This window comes from Adiantum capillus-veneris, chromosome 27 (genome assembly GCF_014529385.1).
Source record: "Adiantum capillus-veneris isolate H3 chromosome 27, ASM1452938v2, whole genome shotgun sequence".
In the NCBI taxonomy this organism is placed as follows: Eukaryota; Viridiplantae; Streptophyta; class Polypodiopsida; order Polypodiales; family Pteridaceae; genus Adiantum; species Adiantum capillus-veneris.
In genome coordinates, this window is record NC_140957.1 from 49510334 (window position 1) to 49529090 (window position 18757).

General features: G+C 41.8%; 1 pseudogene; it reads left to right on the forward strand.

Annotated features, from left to right (window-relative positions):
- The first annotated feature begins 4219 nt into the window (after window positions 1-4219).
- LOC147421928 (uncharacterized) overlaps window positions 4220-18757 on the forward strand; it is a 44986-nt pseudogene continuing 30448 nt past the window's right edge.

An 18757-nucleotide genomic window follows, 5' to 3' on the forward strand; every position in this document is an offset into this window, starting at 1 on the left:
GCTAGAACAAAGTCGATCCCTGAAAGCAAAGGCTCCTATGACAACAATCATGCCAGCCGAGCAACCGAGTGCTCCCAAGGTAGCAGTCATGGAGGGGCAAGCGATGGGGAGCAATAATGCTTCCACTTCGAGGGAAACCTCCAGCACGCTAGGCCTAGATGGGATATTCCTAAACGAAAATTGGGAGTATGAACTACAAGCAGAAGCTTTAACTGATCGGTACACAGGACACACCTATCATGTGGGTTGGTTAGATGTTCTACAATCCACATCGGGTGCTACTAGCATAGATGAGCAACAACAAAAAGTTTGTGATGTCCTCCATAGGATTGTCGAGTTAGAAAGACAGAACACAGGGATCAACATGCCTTCAATAGGCCTAATGAGATTCTTGGATATGGGAAAGGCCAACCAACCAACCCTATCACAAATGGAGACTCCCTCAGTGAGCCCCATTGATCCTCCATATGTTGTTTCGTTGGGAGCCTCAGTACAATCTAAGCCCACAAGTGGCAGCTTTACCTTCCCAGATCTAGCTCATCTTTCTCTTAATGAAACTACGGCTACCATGCATATCCCAGTGGTGAGCATGACAAGAAGTACACCATGGAGTTCATTTGTTAATACTGCGCCGATGCCTAGTAGCAAAGTGCCCCCAACTATACCTACATGTATGTATCAATCATGTGCACATGTCGTACCTCAGCCTCATGTAGCTCCTACACCTCCGATTATTCCAAGAGCTTACAATCCACAATGGCATTATCCAAGCTCTTATACAAGTGGAGCCATGCCATTTAATAATAACAGGCCATATCAGGCACCCCCTATGCCTAGGGCCACGCCTGTAAACTTTGGACCACCGTCTGGTACACCACCATACGAAATATGGGACCCAAGAGCCGCGCGTATGCCAAGGCCAAGGCCAACTCCCATCTCACATGTGGTTCCAGGAGCATATACACCCATTATACCTGCTCAAATAGGAGATTTTGCAGCATTTGCTCAAACTATCGGTCGCTCTATTGCGGAAAACATGCGTAGTGCACCTGATAGAGAGCCTAGGAGCAAGGCAGTTCAAGTAGCTAAGCTCACACAAAAATTCAATGGAGACGGAGATGCTAGAAAGCATATGGAAGTCTTTGAACATGTGTGCGATTCCTTGGAAGAGCACAATGAGCTACATAAGTGTAAGACTTTGAGTTTGACCCTAAGCGAAAAGGCTGGAGATTGGTATAGAACCTTAAGAGTAGAAGAGAAAACGATCTACTCTACTCTTAGGAGGTTGTTCTTGAAAGAGCACATATGAGAGGGAGTACTTTGGGGTGTAGCCTCTCAGCTCCAGAAAGCCCAACGAGAAGAAGGTGAATCCGTGAGAGACTTCATTAGTCGCCTAAAGAATTTGAATTCTTGATGCAATCCAAACGAGCGATTCAACAACAACCAATTGCTCGATAGATTCATTAGGGGACTACGACATGAAAGTATCTATAATGGCCTAGTCATTAGAGGTATCACTACTTGGGAAGCAGTCACCATGAATGCAATCCAATTGGAGGATAATTTAATGATTGCAGGAGAAAGAGTGTCTGCCGAGCCGAAGTCTAGTAGCTCGCAAGCGTCAGGGCATGAGCCAATGAAGATAAAGCCAATCGTGAAAGAGCAAACGATATCTGAGATGACTTTGGCAGATCTCACCAAGGCCATCCAAGAAAGCCTTAGGGGTAATCGTGCTCCACAAAACACTCATATGTATCCAAGAAGGGAGCAACAATGGTGCTCAATTTGCTTGGGCCCACATACTACGAGTGAATGCCCTACTTTCAGAATAAAGTTTAACGGGACTTGTAACGCGTGTGGTAGGTATGGCCATCAAGCGAAGGATTGCCTAATGCTTAAACGCATCATGGAAAATAGACCGCCTATAGCTTGGGCAGACTCACCTCGAGTTCCTGCATTGATGCCTACCCCACCCATGGAGCAACAATTGCCATTACAGCACATGGTCCCTAGAACCCAAAATGTGGCCAAACCACACCGTTTCCACCTCCAGTGCTAGGACCGCAACCCCCTCATCCAAGAGTTACACCTATGAACCAAATAGGTTGCAAGTCATCTAGTACTTATGTAGATTGCGAAGAGGACATAGACTCTAGTATCACCTATGGAGTCGACATGCTTGAGGAGTGTCCCATGTACTATATGGAAGACCATTGGGGACAAATCAAACCGGTATATCAAGCTACTGCGCTAGCAGCAAGAGGCCAAAACATTAATAGTTTTGCCAGGAGACCACCTCTTCAGTGCTACGAATGTGGTGGACCACATCGAGTAGCTGAGTGCCCCATTAGAATGCAAAAGAATGCTTCACTAATGCAAACAAGTCAAGGGAGTGCATTGGCAATGCCAATACTCACTTGTAATTGTTGTGGCACAGATCATTTGATCGCACAGTGTCCTAACAATCCAAACACACCGAAAATCACACCATTGAACTTAATAGAGATTGTTGATGGGACACCACCAACTATAAACATAGTACCAGTAAACGCACTCACACGATCGATGCTCCAAAAACAAAATTATATTCTTGAGGAAAGAGACATGGCATCAATTGCCCAATCTCAGAAAAAGAAGAAAACATGAAGAAAGAGATCGCAAAAAGCAGCGAAGTCAGACCCCAGCTCAAAGACCAACATAGGGACTGGTGATGACCCCGTATATATGAACGACACTGAAGAAGATTCTGATTCAGGTGAAACCATGGAGACCAAAACGACCACTAACATATAAACCAACAAGGAAGATCTTCATGAGCCACAATGGCCAGGATCCAAAAAGAAGATAGGAACTTACCCAAACCCTACAGAGGAGATTGAGCGAGTCAAGCATTTAAGGAGTTTGGTAGAAGATACCCAAAGGGATCTAGAACTAGCACCTAGGAAGATCTAGATTACAGACACCGTGTTCCCTACACAAGAACAACCTCACCAAGTCCATAGACCCTTGGACATACCTAGTGTCATCCAAGAAGAAAGTGACTTAAAGTCATGGGAAAGTGGGCGTACTCACTTCTTGATGGAAAGAATGTTTACAGAGGGACTACCTGATCCTATCGAAGAAATGGAGATCCCATCTTCCCCACGTCAAGGGACTCAAGGCCAAAAGGTGCCGTTAAACATTGCCAAATTGATGGATTTCATGTCTTCAGAAGTTAGAACCACCATCATGTCCAAACTATATAAAGACCCCGAGCTAGTCTCAGCTCTTCGAGCGTTTCTCAATGGAGAATTACAGGCCGGATTACCACAGTTTGCACATATGAAAAAACCTGACTCGGTAATGAATGATGAGGAACATTTAGCACCACCATCTGACCTAGCGGGACATGAATCTGTAATTGAAATACCCGTTAACAAGTTGGGGCAATACTTTGAAGGTGATGAATCTAATGCTACTCTACCAATCACTACTAAATGATTAACTGTAAAGGGGGTCCTTGACGGTGGTGCGGGAGTCACCATGGTGACAAAGAGTTGTTGGGAGTCTATGGGGAGACCTCACCTTGAAGCCACAAGCGTAGTGGTAAAAATGGCTAATGGATCTATTGTTACACCTATTGGAATGCTAAAGGATCTTAGGATCAAGGTCTTGGGACACAAGGTAAGGCAGACTTTCATTGTTATGGATTTTTCCAAGCATCCTATGTCATTTGAGATGATCTTAGGGCGTCCATTCATGAGGGAAGCAAAAATGGTGCATGACTGGTCCAAAAACCACGTCTACTTACAGTTCCAAGACTCTGTCTTCGAGTTGATCTTTTAAGTGGTCAACGCATCCTCTAGGAAATAAATTCATCATTGATAATCGATCAGACACAACAAATCACTCAGCTCCATTACAGTATTGTTACACGTGTAACGAAGACACGGATATTGGGGAGAACTCTCCTTATATGGATACCCTACCCGGAATGGCTGAGTCAGACAATGTCGATTGGGTACACCTAGCGGCAACCGTAGATACATGGGGAGCTAGAGGAACAACCTGGGTAACACCAGATGGGGAAGAGATACCACACATTGCACCAGTAAACATGTTAGGTGTAGCGCATGTAACATCCGATGATAAGAAAGAGGCACACCTACCTGAGAGTGAAACTGATGATTCCTCAAAGACTTCAGGCCAATACACATCAGAAATGGAATCTCAGGGAGAAATGGATTCAGAACCTGAGGAAACATCGAGTGAACCAAGTATAGAAACTAAACGCTCAAGGCCTAGTACGACCGTCTATGGTAATTTATATGAGAGTGAAGAAGATACAAGCGAAGACCTATCAGGCAAGTCGAGTTCAAACATTTACCAAAATCAAAACCTTAACAAGAAACAAAGGTCATATAAGAGACGACGATATCGAGCAAATGTGAGAGCTAGGATAAACAAGGACAGATCTACTGCAGAATGGCTTAGCTATCTAGGGGCATGTGATGCTCATCGAAAGCTAGTAGACAATTGGGGTGAACATCTCCAGAGTGTCATGTGGTGCAGCCCGCGACCCATTAACCTCGCTCAATTGCAGGTTATAGAGCCGAAATTGAGTTGAACTATAAGAAGATGTCAAAACCGAGAGTTAGCACAACAATAAAAGGAGGCAGAACTAAAAGAAAGGTTGTCAGGACAAGAGCCTGCTGACTTACATACGGCTCCTAAACATTTTAAATCTTATACCACGGGGGAGCGAAAGGTTGTGTATGCCAAAGCCCAATGAATACCTACCAATGGAAGCAGTGGAGTCTATGATGGTCCAGCGGTAGTTAAAGAGATAGAATTAGAAGAACCAGGTGAGGAGTCTAAACCAGTCTTTATTGCTCAAGACCTTACCGAAACTGAAGAGGCTGTACTTAAGGAGATCCTCAAGGAATACAAGGATATCTTTGCTTGGACATATCATGACATGAAGGGCGTTCCACCTTCTGTGGTGCAACATACAATTCCCATGATCAACATTGCTAAACCCGTCCAACAACGACCCTATCCAATGAATCCTAAGTACGCCAAAATTGTACAAGAGGAGATTGAAAAACTTATCCAATGTGGATTCATATACCCTATTGAACACTCAAAATGGGTTTCTCCAATAGTCATTGTGCCAAAAAAGAATGGGAAACTAAGAGTGTGCGTGGACCTCAAGAAAGTTAATGCAGCCACTAAAAGAGATCATTATCCCTTGCCATATTCAGAACATGTGCTTGAAAGAGTTGCGGGCAAGGAAGCTTATAGCTTTTTAGATGGGTACTCTGGTTACAATCAAATCACAATTGCATTAGAGGACTAAGCTAAAACTGCTTTTATCACAGAGTTTGGAGTGTTTGCATTTCGTGTTATGGCTTTTGGCTTAACAAATGCCCCTGCTACATTCCAACGATTAATAACACTGCGTTTAAAGAATTTCTAAGGGAGTTTGTGAAGCTTTCCTAGACAACCTTTGTGTTTATTCTTCTTGGGAGAAGCATTTGTTATATCTACGAAAAATATTTGAAAGGTGCAGATTTTATCGCATCTCATTGAACCCTTTCAAATGCCAATTTTGGGTTAAGCATGGAGTCATTCTAGGGCATATAGTGTCCAAGAACGGGATATCCACAGATGAGAGTAAGATTAAAGCCATTGCCGATTTTCCACCACCTACGAACTATAAAGGAGTTCAAAGATTTATGGGCCATGTTGGTTATTATCGTAGGTTTATTTTAAACTTTGCCGATATAGCGCGTCCATTGTACAAGCTTCTTATTGAGTTTCACTGGACGGAAGAATGTCATCAATCTTATGAGTTATTAAAGAAGGCCCTAACAAGTGCTCCAATCCTGCGAACACCTGATTGGAATGTACCTTTTCAAAAGATATTATGATCCTCTAAGCCAGGAAGAGTTGCAAGCCATCCATCAAAAGAAGGCTGCCAAGGAACAAGCAGAGCTTAGAAAAATCCAAGCAAGAGTTGAGCCTCAATAACGACAACAATGTCTTAGACGCCAACGAGAGGCTAATCTGGGAATCACGCAAGCATTTTTCGAGGACATAGATGACGACTCATTAGAATCTGAGCCACCCCTACGATACCTAATTGAGATAAGTAGCCCCTATGGGAAAGTACTATACAATGCCTTATTAGATACGGGAGCTAAACACAATTTGTTATCCTATGGAGTTTGGTGTCAATTGGGGAAACCGACCCTATCCCCGAGTACGATGCAAGTCAAGGGCATTAATAAAAACAAAACTGCTATTCTTGGAGTCCTTCAGACCGCTGTTGTCTATGACAATGGAAGCATAGTGCAGAGGTTTCTAGTCATGCCCGCGGGAGCTATGGAAGGCAACGTAAACCTGGGACACACGTGGATGTTGGCAACCAAATGCACTATTGATTGGGATACAGGTAGTGTCACGACGCGACCACCGACTCTTACCCCTATCATTCAAGCAAAGTCACCTACGTTGCAAACTCTAGCAAAGTTGAAGGATAGCCAACATTCACAAGCCAAGGTGGTTAACTCGTCTTTGCCGGCTACCCATGAACCTAGAACTTCAACACTTGTAGTTGCAGCAAGTAGTAATATTGCAAGTACTCAACCTGCACGACCTAAGAGTACATATCAATGGGTCCCCAAGGCCTTACTTCCAACTACCTCAACCCTCCCATCCATTTCAAGAAAAAAATTCCCTGGAAAACCAAGAGCGCGCTTTAGGAGAGTCAAGACCAAATCACGATGGATTCCAAAACAACTATTAGAAGCCCAAGGCTACTATGATGGAAATGAGCAAATTTGGGTACCTAAACGTAAAATGTGTCCTTCCCTATCGACAACAAACCCATATGAGTCAAACAGTGTAATGCTAAAGCCAATGGTAGACCGTGGGAAGGGAAAGATCACAAAATGCTACACACCTACTCCAGAGCTAGTTTGGGCTCCAAGGCAAAACCAATTTATTCCACCTAGCTCAGAAAAGGGGGAGTTCCATGAAGCTTCTAGCTCCTCATGTAATACATCCATAGAGGTAAAAGCTTCTACACAGCCTCCACCTACAATAGTGGACCTCCATGAAGCTACAAAGGAATCCACACCTTCCAGTGTTCAAGAATCACCCGATGAACCACTTCAAGTTCGATCCTGGGAGAGTACCTTATCACCCTTGCAACTCGACGAGGCACCTAAGGTAATAGAAAACTACTGGCAAAAATATTCACCTATAACAACTTGGAACAACTGGTTTCCTCGTTACTTTTCACAAATGTTTCACATGGTCTTTCCAGTGCTTGCATGTGAATGGGATTTGATAGGTACGCTAGCATGTGAGAGGAATTTTGAGGAGTTAGAATGGCTGATACGTCTCTTGACCACGTCTGATCCATAGTTAGTAGAGAGCGTTTCTCCCATTGCACAAGCCTACTCTTTTGACCAAGATGACTATAGGCATCTAGTGACCTTCTTAGTAAACATGGGTACCTATGATGAAGAAGAAAATTTACATGACTACACGGATGCACATATGGTCTCATGGATGATGACTTTGTTTATCTCGACGACGATGATAGGGGTTTAGCCTTAGGGTTTCCCCCCAACCTCTACAATATCCTATTCCCTTGACTCTCTAGGGGGAGTGCAAATAATTAGGTTAGGGTTCCTTATGTTTTTTGTTGTGTTCAATAAGTGTTGGTACCTTTTCCCACTAATGTGCCTCCTGGAGGTATTCCTTTCGTTTCCTAGTGTGTACAGGAGCATGTTGCTATTGATAGGATTTGGACCTTCATGGAACCTTTCTCTCGTTCACACTTTAGATCAAGCGCGACCATCAACACAAACAGGTGTTTTTTGTCCATTACCATTGCCCCTATCTATTTTGCATCCATGTTTGTCTGCTTTAATTGTGATTGGTAGCCTAATATTCACCGCATTTGCTTAGTATCAAACATTTAATTCAATGTAATTTTTTGTCATAATCACTTGCCTAGGTTTAAAAATCAAGCAGTTCGACTAAGCTAGTTTGACCAAGCTAGGTGTTAGAAATCTTCTCTTAATACCATGGGGAACGCCTTCCTAATAAGCAATGGTTACTTAGGTTCTTAATCTGATTTACGCAGCATTGTGTGAAATGTACTAGGGCTTTCTAGTGGGCTTGACCCTATTGACCTTTAGCTTAAGTATTATAAAGGGAGTTTACTAGTGCGATGAGCCTGGGGAGGTGTATCAGAGTTATATGACTCCCCAAAGCTACAAAATTAAAATGATGAAAACAAACAAAATAAAAAAATCAAAGTGCCACAATGTAAAATTTTAAGCGGGAAGAGAAATCCTTGCTTAAATTGGTACTCCACTCACATGTATCGCCTATGGTACTAGAGCCCTAGAGGTTCCTAGTGTGGGTGCTTTTCCTTGAAAAGCAAAAAACCCAAGGCATACAAAATAAGCACACACATCAAAATTGAATCACTGAGAAAAGACTTTGGGGGGTCAAAGCAAAGGTAATCAGTAAGGCAATGATTTCATGAGAAATTCCTTTTATCGTAGCTTAACTACAAGGTCCTCTAGGTATAGCCTCTAGTCAACCCTCGAACATGAAATACTTGGCTCTCGCGATTAAACAACTTAATTAACCAGAGAAAATTAAGAAGATTACCCATGGTATTAATAGTCGATCTCTAGTGCCTTTCGACCGTTAAATTAGCGACCCCAGACTTGTTTAATTTTTTACCTTTACATATGTTTATGCATTTGATTATATTGCAATTTAATGTTTATTTGCTGACAAATTGTTTCAATTTCTGTTACCAATTGATTTGTCTGCCTAAAACTGCATATGCTTTTTAATCGCTTATGAGAATGCAATTACTGTGCCAATGTTGGTTGATTTTGCAGTGACTGAAGAAGGCTAAGGACATTCATCTCAAATGCTCTTCCACCTCGACGAACGAGCTTCAACTCAATAGCTTCCGAGGACGGAATCTACATCAGGAAGGGGGGCATGTTAACCCTCACGGCTCACGGACACCCTATTACCTACGACGGACGTTGTAACCTACGGCGGAAATTGTATTATTTATTTGGTAGAGTCAGGTACCGGGCTTGTCGGTCCAATAGGAAAAGGGTAAGAGTGATCGCCGATGAGAGGCGCACTCTAACTGGGACATTCAAGGGATTAGTTGGCTAAGCATGGGCGCCCAAGTGTGAATGGGGCAAGCCCATATAAAAGTCATTCTAAACCTAAAATGTATCATTCTCTCATTTGTGCAATGCAAGAAAGGTGCTCTTGCTCCATCTCCTTGTGTACTAGTGTGTGTGTGTGTGTACTTGAGAGAGAGAGAGTGTGTGTGTGTGATCGAGCATTGTGGCGGCACGACGGAGGTGAAGCGGTTGAGCGCGACGTAGCGGCGTCTCCTTCTTCTTCGCGGCGAGGAATCCTCCACGGCAGGAGCATAGAGCGGTGAGTGACACACCATTGCCCTCTTTTGAGCTTACTAGTTAAGCTAGTTGTGTGCTTGGAGCCGTCTGTGGCTCGCACACAGTGTTAGGCAAGTCCCTTGCTTCGACAGTGCGGCAAGGAGCGCACAATCCGGTTCAAAGAGTTGGAAAGATCGTGCTTACTTCTGCAAATGGGAGTTCTTCCACACGTGTTAATGCACTTTATGTACTTGGGATCAAGAAGAATCTTTTGTCTGTATCTGCACTTGCTAAACTTGTACTTGTAGTCAAATTTGTGGATGACAAATAAACAGTTCACAATCTCAGTTTTGGTGATGAAATTGTTGCATCTGGCCTTTTGTGTCGTGGGCTATATAAGATCACTTTGTATGACAAGTGTGGACAAAATTTTGCAAATGCAGTTGCAGATTCAAGGGTTGTTTCAGATGCAAAATTGTGGCATGCACGTTTTGAGCATCTGAATTTTGCCAGCATTTGCAAAAATCTGATATGGTTGCTTCTTTGCCGCCTCTTGAAGCACTTGTCAAACATGTTTGTGAAGGCTGAATTTTGGGTAAAATGCAGCATTCTAAGTTTCCAAAGGATGCTTTAGTTAGGGCCACATGCAGGTTGCAGCTTGTGCATAGTGATGTTTGTGGGCCCATGCAAACTCCTTCCTTGGGAAATTACCTTTACTTCGTGACTTTCATTGATGATTACTCCAGGCATGCATGGGTATTTCTGCTTAAAGTGAAGTCCGAAGTTTTTATGTGCTTCAAACAATTTTTGGCTATGGCTGAAGATGTCTCGAAATGTACTATGGGCACCCTCCATTCCGATCGAGGGGGGGAGTATATGTCTCATGAATTTAATGCATTTCTGGCTAGTCATGGGATAAAACACCAATGTATAGTGCCTCATACACATCAATAAAATGGTGTTGCGGAAAGGAAAAATAGGTCACTTACGAAAATGGCATGATGTATGGTCAAAATTCAAGCTTTGCCGCATTATTTTTGGCTTGAGGCCATCATGTGTGCCACTTATGTACTATAAATAGGTGTCCTACAAAAGCTTTGCAGTCTATTACTCCATATGAAGCATGGCATGATAGAAAGCCTTCTATTGAGCACATGCGTGTTTTTGGTTGTTTGGCATATACTTTGGTGCCCAAACACAACGCAAAAAATTGGATGATAAGACTGCCAAATGTACTTTTGTTGGTTATAGTGCTGAAAGCAAAGGTTACATGTTGTATCATCCACAAACAAAGCGTATTCTGGTTTCATGGGATGTTGTGTTTGTGGAAGATTTTGTTCAGTCCTTGCTGTCATGTACTAGAGACAAGTATTGTAAGCTCACAAGACATTTAGGACACTTTGTTGCCTCTTTTCAGTGGTGGAAGTATGAATGTAAATTCCAATGAGGCAAATGTATAGCCTATGGGGGTTTCAGAAAATGTTACAGATCAACCTATTACTAATGTAGATATACATGATGTACTCGATGAGGAAAGGGTTGAAAATGAGCAGGCTAGAGGTATGCCAAAATGGTTGGTGCATACATTGTGTGATAGTAAATTGGATGCACCTTTGTCTAGTCGTACTCGTTCAGGTTCTTGCCATGCCTCTTATGCATCAGATTGTTATGCTTTGGCTGTGTCTATCTTACATGATGTTGAGGAACCTCTGTCTTTTGATGAAGCACCAAATTTAGAAAATTGGATGGCTGCCATGTAATCAGAATATGACGCACTTATAGAAAATGACACATGGACTTTTTGTGATTTGCCTCATGGCAAAAAGGCCATTGGTACAAAGTGGGTTTACAAGTTGAAACGCAAGCCAGATGGTGAGATTGATCACTATAAGGCTTGACTTGTTGCAAAGGGTTATGCACAACAAAAATGCATAGATTATGAAGGGACTTTTTCTCCCACTTGTCATATGACTACTGCGCATTTTCTATGTGCATTGGCAGCTCATTTTGGTTGGGATGTACATCAATCCGATATTGTTACTGCTTTTTTGAATGGTGACATTTTTGAGGAAGTCTATGTAACGTAGCCTCGCGGTTTTGTCAAGAAGGAGGATAAGGTGTGCAAATGTAACAAAGCTTCGTATGGGTTGAAGCAATCTCCTTGTGCTTGGTATGAGAAGGCTGACACTCATTTGGCCAAACGAATCTTTCGTAACAGTCCAACAAAAAGCGCATTATATGTCAAGCGTGAGGGCGATGTACTTCTCATTATTGTTCTTTATGTGGATGATTTGTTGATCACTGGTCCCAATGAGGCACATATTGCTGAATTTAAGGCTGATTTGAATGCTACTTTCAAGATGAAATATTTGGGGTTGTTGCATCATTACTTGGGTATACACTTTAAGCAATGTGATGGTGGTATTGCCTTGTGTCAAAAAAGTTACATAGAGACATTGCTATGTAAGTTTGGACTTGAGGATTGCAAACCTATTGCCACCCCCATGGAAATAGGTTTGAAATTGAGTCTTCATGATGCTGGTGATCCGGCTGATGTCACTCTTTATCAAACTGTTGTTGGCTGCCTCATTTATGTATGCAACACGAGGCCAGATATTCAGTTTGCAGTCTCACAGGTCGTAAGATTTATGCATAGCCCAAGGTTTAAGCATTGACAGGTTATCAAGAGGATTTTCCGCTACTTGTGTGGCACTTTACATCTTGGCTTGTTTTATCCCAAGGGGGGATCATTGCCGCCAGACTTACATGCTTTTTTCGGACTCAGATTGGGCTGGTTGTTTTAACACGCGAGTGTCCACAAGTGGTTTTTGTTTCATGCTTGGCAGTTCATGTATATCATGGCTGAGCAAGAAGCAACCTATTGTGGCCACTTCTACTTGTGAGGCTGAGTATAGGGCAGTCTTCACAACTACGGTTGAGTGTGTATGGCTCAGACACCTTATGGCTGATTTGGGTGTTGGACAGGACACTGCCAACACTATCTACATTGACAGTGAGAGCGCATTGGCAGTTGCCAAGAATCCATTTTTTCATGCTCGCACAAAGGACATTGAGGTGCATCACCACTATGTCAGGGAGAGGCTCTCATCAAGATAGATCAACTTGGCTTATGTGCCAACACAGGACAACCTTGCAGATCCTTTCACAAAGGCATTGTCTTGTGAGAAGTTCGAAGCTTCCCGCAAAGCTTTGGGCTTACTCCCTTTTTTGGACTGATGATGTCCTCAGGGCATGGCACTTTCCTTTACTTGTGCCATCTCTCGTTCGCCGCATCACTCTAGGGGGGATTTGTTACCATATACATGTCATAGTGATGTGTGTGAACACACTAAGACCGTCGGGGCATTTTTTCCCTCTTTAGGAGGTTTTTTCCCCCATGCATTGTATATACTCCCATCACTTTAGGGCTATCCATCATTTCCATTGCACACTAAGTAATATACTCTCTGTTGTGTGCCTTGAGCTTCCTTCCTCTTCTCCAAGCTGTGTGCGTTTCTTTGCAACCCTAATTCCAACACACACACAAACAACCAAATTACTCACTATCTTTCTCTCTTGCCACTAAATTTCCATATACCGTCTCTCTCTCTCTCTCTCTCTCTCTCTCTCTCTCTCTCTCTCTCTCTCTGTGCGCACGCGTGTGCACACACACAAAAATACACGCATGTGCGTAGGCAACGAAAAGCTGTGATATCGTGTTCTCTCTCACATACACACAAAGTACACACACAGAGAGAGCGAACATTGTAGCTAGTTGCTCTCTCTCTCTCTCTCTCTCTCTCTCTCTCACACACACACACACACACACACACACACACACACACACACACACACACACACAGTTGTGGGTGGGCGCACATGCTCACTCGACTAGATTGGACTCTCTCTCACACACACCATCAATGCCTAGTCGCACTATAGGTTGAGATTTGAGTCTCATGTACACATAGCCAGCGGAATCGTGTTTCTCTCTCTCTCTCTCTCTCTCTCACACACACACACATACACACACACACACACACACATCCACACCCACACACACTAACACATGAACACACCACATACACACAGCATGGACACGAACACACGCACAAGTAGCTGTTGTAGGTCGAGATGGGACTGAGATCTCCAATCGTTGAGGTCATCGAGTTGCAATTAGTTCATGGAGTTCCAAACGTGTAAGTTTGTGCAAGCTACAATGGATGACATGTGGAAGGCCTCTCCTTGCTTCGAAAATTTAAGCTCCATGATATATGTATAGATTTACTTTAAAATTATTTTGGCTCTCTCTCTCTCTCTCTCTCTCTCTCTCACACACACACACACACACACACACACACACAGGTGCCCTTTCATTTTGGGACTATTCGAGATCAGTGTTCGATTAAAATTAGGGTTTAATGTATCAATTGAAAATTGCTAGCTAGATTCCAACTTCGTTTTGAAGTAAATGGATAGAATTTTGCTAGTGTACATACGAACAATTTCTTAAATTTTGAAATTTTATGGCCATTGGCTTTCCAAAAGCAAAGTTCATCGGCCCTTCAATTAAGAAAAAGTAAAGTTGGAAAAGTAGAGTCAAACCTTTTTCTTTATACTTTGAAAGGTTAAAAATTGAAGGTTGAAAAGTTTCACATGTGCCAAGATTGCAAGCTTTAAAAAAATGAGACATTTTGAAATGTTTTCTTTGAAGTGAAGCAATGAGTGACACGTGAAGGGTCTCTCTGAACTCACACACGAGCAGTTGTTGCAGGTCGAGATTGGACTAAAACCTTAAAACGTCGAGATCATCGAGCTGCAGTTATTTCATGGAGTTCCAAACGTGAACGTTTGTGCAAGCTACAATGGATGACAAGTGGAAGGCCTCTCCTTGCTTAGAATATTTAAGCTTCGTTATATATGTATAGATTTACTTTAAAATTATTTTGGTCAAGATTTTTTTTTGGCATTCTCTTTGAGACCTCTCTCTCTCTCTCTCTCTCTCACTCACACACACACACACACACACACACACACACACACACACATGCCTTTCCATTTTGGGACTGTTCGAGATCAATGTTTGATTAAAATTGGGGTTTATTGTATTTATTGAAAATTCCTACCTAGATTCCAGCTTTGATTTGAAATAAATCGATAAAATTTTGCTAATGTACATACGAACAATTTCTTAAATTCTAAAATTTTAAGGCCATTGGCTTTCCAAAAACAAAGTTGAGCTGCCCTTCAATTAAGGAAAAGTAGAGTTGAAAAAGTAGAGTTTGAATTTTAAAAGGTTAAAAATTCAAGGTTGAAAAGGTTCATAGGTTGCAAGATTCAAAGCTTTAGAAAAATGAGACATTATGAAAGGTTTTCTTTGAAATAAAGCAGTGAGTGACACACTTGGAAGGACTCTCCTTCCTTTTAAAAATTTAAGCTACATTATATATAGTATAGATTGATGATAACACTTTTTCTTCTTTTGAATGGTTGGTTCAACTTGATTGAATGATGCTTAGTTAAAGTATGGATTAGTCTCTCTTTTCAAACAAACTTTGGTCTCTTCTTGTGCCTCTTTAATCCAACACTCTAGAAAGTGTTCAATGCGCATAGCTAGAAGGTTATGGTTGAAAAGGGCACATGGAAGGTCAAATGTGCATAATTGGGGTCTTTGGTGGTCACATGTAGTTGTTACACATAGACTTCATTTCTATCACTCATGATCATCCATATCAAATTGGCATTGAACAAAACTAACGATTTGAACTTGAGCGTGAAGATTTTCCTATGTGGTTTGAAGTCCTTTTTGAGCATTGGATGATCTTCCCATTATATCAAATACAACTTTAAGATTAATCACATAAATTTTGAAATTGTATCTGATTGTATTCAAGACAAATTATTTATATACATCACAAAATTATATTTAAGATGTTTTATTTCCTGTAGAACGTGCCATTATAGCCAACAATTTTGTCTAGAATTTCAATATATATTTATATAATTCCTGTAAGTTTATGTAAGATGTTCTCTTCCTTCTGGTATTTGTCATTATAACAAGTTCATGTTTGGTATATGAAATCACATGTCTGAGAAGGCCACTGAGAATGCTCACCTTGTTGAAACAAGATGAACTATTGTGAACTAGCAACTATCAAAAATCTAAGCTTGGTTGCTTATAAAACATCAAGGAAATTGGCTTAATTCTTATAAAAGATCTTGCTCTTGAACACTCAAGTGAATCTCCCTTTATCTCAATATTTATCAAGCTTGTGCATTGGGTATGCAATGGTTTTGTGGGCCTTCACCATATGATTTGTCAACATAGGGATATGTATATAGAGGCTCTTTACCATATGGTTTGTCGGCCTTGTGCATAAGCTATAGTGGGGGGATTGGAATGGAGCGAGCTTTTTAAAATATTGCTCAACTGACCAAATATTTAAATAAAAGCTCTCTCCCAAAGAGTTTTTGAAGCGAGATTTTTTTTCTCTCCCTCTCCCCTCCCTCTATCTCCTTTCTTTCACTCCCCTTCTCTCTCTCTCTCTCTATCTATCTATGTATGTATGTATATATGTATATATATATATTTTCACTCTCTCTACCTCTATCCCCTTCTCTCTCTCTCTCTCTCTCTCTCTCTCTCTCTCTCTCTATCCCCCCCCTCTCTCTCTCCCTCCTATTTTATCTCTTTCTCTATGAGACAAAGGAGACTGGCACATGCAAATCACAACCCAACCATGCTCTATTTAGGCCCTTGGCCATGCTAATATGAGACAAATGGGATTGGCACATGCAAATCACCAACCAATCGTGCCCTATACATATCCTTGGTCATACTATTTATAGGACCCCTTTATCACATGTCCATCCGGCCCTTGGCCTATTCGGTCTTACCTTAGGCCTGACATTACTCCCCCCATTGGGAAGAACTTTTGTCCTCAAAAACAAAAGTGGTGTTATCTTCACAAGAACACTAATGTTTTCCACAGTGGCATCCTTCATAGATCCAAGTGTCCCTTTCATGAGAACATGGTTCAACAGGAGGTTCAATGAAATCAAGAAGAACATCTTGATTTTCCACATTGTTGTCCCTTTGCAACCATTTTGTGTAACCGGCCTATAATCAACATAGTGTATAAACTCTATTTATAACTCACTAGAGTATGCTAAACAAATTACTATAACTAAGAGGTGTCTAAAAGAATACCTCTTCTCACCTTTCATGAAAGTAATATAATAGCATAACTATCAGCAAAGATGAAGGTCCTTGACTTGCTATCGTTCTTCATCAGTAAACAACCCCACCATAACTAGTGGTTGAGGTTGAGAACCTGATCGAAAGATGAAGAGACTAAACTTAGTGTCAACATGCTTTGTCTCATGGTAAGCAAACTCCAATTAGAGGGATAACCTTTCCAATTAGATTGCTTGGTGCTAACGTATGTGCGTAGCATATCCTTTAGCACAAGATTAACACTTTTAATCAGCCTATCCTCTCTGGATGACTGGAAGTACTGAGGTGAGTTTCCCCACCATTTATAGACAGTCCTCCAAAATGATTGGTAAAAAGGGATCAAAATTCCTTGCAACATTGTTGAGTAATCAAAAATGTTATAAACAACCAACTTGGTTAACTTTAGAGATTGAAAAGTGGATTGAATAAATTGTACAGAGTTTTGTCAACTTATCTATCACCCAAATCAAGCCATGACCTCTATTGGTGATTGATAGACCCACAATTGATCTCATAGAGGTGCTGCACATATAGTGCGATATACTTTACAACCTATCAATTTCATGAATTTGCATGCCGTCCCAAATTAGTATTTGCTAAATACTAGGGCCCATAACACCTGGTGTGCATGCATTTAACAAAAAATGGATCTAAACCTGCATTTTCATGACCATACTTGCCAATGCTTATGAAAAATGTTATGCTCACAGCTCATAGGGAATGAACCAAATACTTTCCCCTGTAATTATGTGAGTCGTGCTAACATATTTGGACCATAATAGAATGTGAAAATTAATCACATCTAAGTACCAAATAAAAACATGTTCATTAACAGAACTCAGCTTGCTACATGTGTAAACAACTATCCATTAAAGCTGCCTAACACCTTGGGACAACGTGCCAAACGAAACCCTACCATGTAGGTTCATCACTGCAGGGTGAAGAAGTGTATTTGATACACTTCTATCCTAAAATTCTTTACTCCTCCATGACCTTGTGTTGGCGGATACGCCGCGACGGACGTCAGCACAGTGAGAACTCACCTAACAAGATTTGTCAGCTAAGGTCGAAGCTCGACCCGCAGGCACGTGGACGCAAGCATAGGGTGTCAACCTACACTCGACCGACTCTCGACTACTTCCGACAGAGGTATCTACCCAATGTCTAAGGTACGGTCTTCAGGAGTACATAAGAGGAGATTTCCTATGATGCTTTCAAGAGCCAAATACCCATCAAACGTTCTCGAAACGCCACAGAACTTGAAGGAAACCCTATTAACACCAATAGGTCGCTCTCCCTAAGGTCCATGAACCAAAACCCCAACCCTAAACACCTGGTGCAAAATCACGTAGGATGTCTGGTCAAAATTTGCAGGTCATCGTTTTTGAAAACTAAAGTGTCTAATGTGTAGCTCTACTCAATGCGAACGCGTGGATATGTTGAAATGCAAAAACAGACAATGTATGCTCAACGAATCACCAGATATAGCTCGTGGATAGATCTCGCGAAGCCGGACCGTACACCAGCAATGTCGGTGTTGGCGCGTAGCTCTCTTTGAGGGCAACACCCTGCACTTCTCCGCACTCGATTCCGACCGCCGATGCGCGCGTAGCGTCAAGATAAAACTCTCACTCTCTCTCGTACACAGAGTACGCTCAACTCACACAGACAAAAAACTTATAAAATGACAAAGGGGTTTTTTTGCATTAAGGTCAAAAGTGGTATAAATACCTTACAATCTCAAACCCTAATGTTCCAATTTAACCATTCACTCAATCTAAATGTCAAAAATGGGATACAATCCGGAAGCTTCTGCAAGCCCCACTATTTACAAAGGTGAAATGACGGTTTTTCTCAATTAAGAAATAGTTACAAAAAATAATATCGTGCCAGGCAATCATCCTCCGTTGGGTGTGTCCAGCTGCTAACATTCCCCCCCTCCTAGTTCATGTCGTCCCCGACATGGCAGTAGAGCTGCTTCTTCAGTGGAGGCTTTCACATATCTTCAGAAGAGACTCATACCGTGCATGTTGGGCCAGTAATGTAGGGCTGAATATTTCTGTATCGATGGTGAAGAAACCGG